This window comes from Sparus aurata, chromosome 3 (assembly GCF_900880675.1).
Source record: "Sparus aurata chromosome 3, fSpaAur1.1, whole genome shotgun sequence".
Lineage (NCBI taxonomy): Eukaryota > Metazoa > Chordata > Actinopteri > Spariformes > Sparidae > Sparus > Sparus aurata.
Genome location: NC_044189.1, coordinates 23,240,752 through 23,245,129, shown reverse-complemented (window position 1 = coordinate 23,245,129; position 4,378 = coordinate 23,240,752).

Here is a 4,378-nt window from a genome sequence, read left to right as displayed (position 1 = left end):
AAATGACAAGCGGAGTACCCCAGGGCTCCATTCTGGGGCCTCTACTATTCAACATTTACATGCTCCCTCTAGCTCAAATAATGGAAAACAATGAAATTTGCTACCATAGTTATGCAGATGACACACAAATTAACATAACCATATCACCAGGGGACTATAATCCCATACATACCCTGAGTAGATGCATCGGACAAATCAATGATTGGATGTGTCAGAATTTTCTTCAGTTAAACAAAGATAAGACTGAAATAATTGTTTTTGGATCCAAGGAAGAACGACTTAAAGTCTCTGCTCAGCTTCAGTCTGTAATGTTGAAAACTACAGACCAAGTCAGAAACCTTGGTGTAATTATGGACTCAGACATGAATTTCAGCAGCCATATTAAGACAGTTACAAAGTTAGCCTACTATCACCTTAAGAATATATCCAGGATAAGAGGGCTTATGTCTCGGCAAGATTTGGAGAAACTTGTTCACGCATTTATCTTCAGCAGACTCGACTACTGTAATGGTGTCCTTACAGGACTCCCTAAAAACTCCATCAGACAGTTGCAGCTGATTCAGAACGCTGCTGCTCAAGTCCTAACAAGAACCAAAAAAGTAGATCACATCACTCCAGTTCTTAGATCTTTACACTGGCTTCCTGTCTATCAAAGAATAGATTTCAAAGTCCTGTTGTTGGTTTATAAAGCATTGAATGGTTTCGGGCCAAAATACATTTCTGATCTGCTGCCGCGTTATGATCCGTCCAGACCTCTGAGATCGTCAGGTACCGGTCTGCTTTCAGTCCCCAGAGTCAGAGGTAAACATGGAGAAGCAGCTTTCAGTTACTATGCGCCACATATTTGGAACAAACTCCCTGAAAATTGCAGGTCTGCTCCAACACTCACCTCTTTTAAATCAAGACTTAAAACATTTATTTTTGCCACTGCTTTTAACTGAAGCAATTCAAGTCTTTGAACTGCATTATTACTCTGACTCTACAGTCTTGTTTCTTTTAAAGCTTCTCTATTTTAGCCTACTTGTTTTGATGTTTGTCTCTTAATGTTGTTGTGTTCTTAAAATGCTATTTTTATTTATTCTTCTTCTTCTTCTTCTTATTTTTTTATGCAATTTTTAATGTCTTTTAAATGAAATGTTTATGTCTTTTAATGTAATTTGTGTGTGCCTGTAAAGCACTTTGAGTTGCCTTGTGTCTGAATTGTGCTATACAAATAAACTTGCCTTGCCTTGCCTTGCCTTCACAGACGGCTAAGAAAAAAATTAAGTTTTGATTTGAAAACGACCCTGCTGTCAAATAACTAACTGCTATTATTTTAATATTTTAATTCCTGACATCTCATTGTTTCACTGAGACCGTCTTGTTCTCTAAGATGAAGGACAACTCTATCCTTCGAATGACAGAGAGACAGAGTTAGAGGAGTGTGTGATGTGACAAGGACGCTGATGGAATGAATGGGGAGGATCCCCACACACACGCTTGCTTTGCTGCCTGTACGGTGTGTGTGTTTTCTTTTGCTTTTGTTTTTTATTTGCTTTGGTTTAGCTTGGAGTGAAAATCACTGTGCAGAGTCTCTCCGCCAGTTGTGCTACCAGCAGCCGTTAGACAGTTATCAGGGCAGAGAGTGTGAAATTATCTCTCGCCATGGTGATTGTCCACTCACTCTGCACCGTGCTTTGCTGCAACATCTAATTAGCACCTTACTGATGCTCTGTGTCACCACGGAGATACTGTACAGCCAAAGAGAGACTGACAGTGAGGGGACTGAGTCTCTAGAAGCTGCAACACTGCATGCTCACGTTTGCCAGTCATACACTGTCACAAAGCATTTTGACCTTTTATCATCTTAACAAAAACACAGCTGTTTGATATTCTTTCAGGTATGTTTCTTTCAGTAGCGTAACATCATGGTGATAGGCCTCGGTGCAAACATTTTTTTTGTGCCTTCCACCCCCGCCCCAAACACAAGTGCATGCTTGGACACACACATGCACAGCCACTCCAGAGAACTGCTATCGCAGGGGTGGACTGGCCATCGGGAGCACCGGGATTTCTCCTGGTGGGCCGATCAATAATATTTTCATGTATTTATTTATTAATTTTTTCTGCAGCACCTTGCCTTGGTAACTATGATAACTCTCCCAGCCCGGGGAGAGAGACATGCATCGGCCTACAGTGCTCAGCTGCAGACACAGCAGAGAGGTGACGATTGGCCCAGTGGCTTGTCTGTCTAAAGGCCCCCACACACCGCCCCGACTCAAACCAACAGCCAACTGCCTTCATCCGACCACTCTGTTGCCTCTCGTCTGACCCGTTCGGCAGAAAAGTTGGATTGAACACACCGCTTCAAGATGTGTGAGATGCAATAAGTGGGTGATGCTACATGAAAACAGGAAATGACGGAACAGAATGCATAGAAAAACACAGTGCACACAGTATTCCGCCCCTCCCACACACTGCGCTGATTCGCTAACACACCGCCAATCAGAGAATCCAATGGCTCAGACGGCTGACAGCCAACCTTCTCAGACTTCGCATGTTGAATCGGAGCTGACAACGTCCATGCCAGGGCATGTGAGCGGAGCGGAGCGAGTGGGGAGCGGAGCATGCAAAATATAGTCAGAGCGCAGAGCAGGTTTTAATCAAAAGGCAAGAGCGATGGTTCCGTTTTGCTCCAGTTCCGCTCCGATACCGCTCCGATACCGCTCTCCACGAGTCTAGGGCATGCACAAGTCCACACAGAATCACATGTGCCTTCAAGGAGGTCATACGTTGAGGGATGGAGTTTTTTCGAAGCAGGCAGGCGCACCGTCAGCCGGGGGTGGGGGCGGCGTCCGTCCGTCCCCCGGCTCCTCACCATCAGCCTGGGGACGGACGGACGGACGAACGCTCATCACCATCAGCCGGGGGACGCTTTTTTTATGAGAAGACCGCGGCAGCCCACTAACACCCGCTATAAAGCAGCTAACATTGAAAATGAGTATAGTGGCGCTGAGCTAGCAGTATAGCGGCGCAGCGGCGCTGTTCCACCGTCTGGGAGGAACCCTGCAGGTCATATAGGTGCAACATCAGGAATTGCTCCCTCTTTTAAATTTGAGTGAGCGTGGAGTGAATGAAATTTTAGGTGAGCGCAGAGCAGTCTTTGAGCGGAGCTGTCTGGTATGACTTTGAGCAATGGAGCGAAGGAGCGAACACCCACGTAAGCCGGGAGCGGAAATTCTCGCCGCTCAGCTCCGCTCACATGCTCTGGTCCACGCAGTTCCGAAAGCTTCCAACGCAGCTGAACAAAATTGTTCCCGACCTCGTCCGAGTCTCCCGAACGCTTCAGACGTCCAACGGTTGGGCCAGTGTGTCCTGCTATACCAGCCACTCAGCAGCTGCAGCTGCACCGGTTGCACCGACGATACTGAGGCCACTGGTTTCTTTCAAGTTGTTAAACCAAACCCGAATTGTTGACTGTATCTTTGTGATGTTGAGGTATGACTCAGGCAAAATGAGGCACCCAGGGTGAACAAATATGATACAAAATAAAGCTTTTTTTTTTTAATCAAAACACCGCCCCAGATGAAACCACGAGGCGTTTCATCTGCTAATTAATTTATATTCAGCATAAGGTTGAAAGTGAAGCAATTCTAAGGAGCTGCTTACTTTGGTAAATGTGCTACAGCAACATAATGTAAAGTCACATACTGCAGGCGTGTTGGAGAGTACATCAAAGATCAAGTGATTTACAAGTGACAAACCAAATGGATACTTGAGTTCTACAGCGATCAGAGAGGTTTGCATATGAAGATCTTGTTTATCCCACGTACCATCGTCGCACTTGAAGCACTTCTGGCGAGTGAGCGGCGAGCTGTTTTCCTCAACTCTGTCACTTTTACTTCATAATTGATTTGAATAATTTTCTCGCAGTGTTCCAGCCTCTGACATTTACAGAAATTAATTACATTGTTATTCCTGATTCACCAGGCACAACGCCTGGCCAGAATTTTAAAAGACCGAATAAGTGCGGCTGTAAATATTTAAGTAAACACTGGCGAGATTACCTTAAAACAGGATGTAACTGGACTGCCATCACAGCTTTATCTCAAGGGCAGCTTGAGTTTAACATTAAAATTCTGTAACTGCTTTTGTTGCCGTATTCAATAATTTACACTGATAAATACTGTGACTCCCCCATGAATAAGTAACAGTTCACCATCATCAAAACCCTACCTCTCTTTTTTTGTCCATAGTACATTGTGTGGATTGCTTTTAGGATTGCTTTCTCATTTTTTAGTTCACAAGCAAAATGAAAGAGAGATGGGCATACTGGGACGATAACATTAGCCTCATAGAATGACAAAAAGTGAAGGACAAAAAGAGTGAGATTTGTACT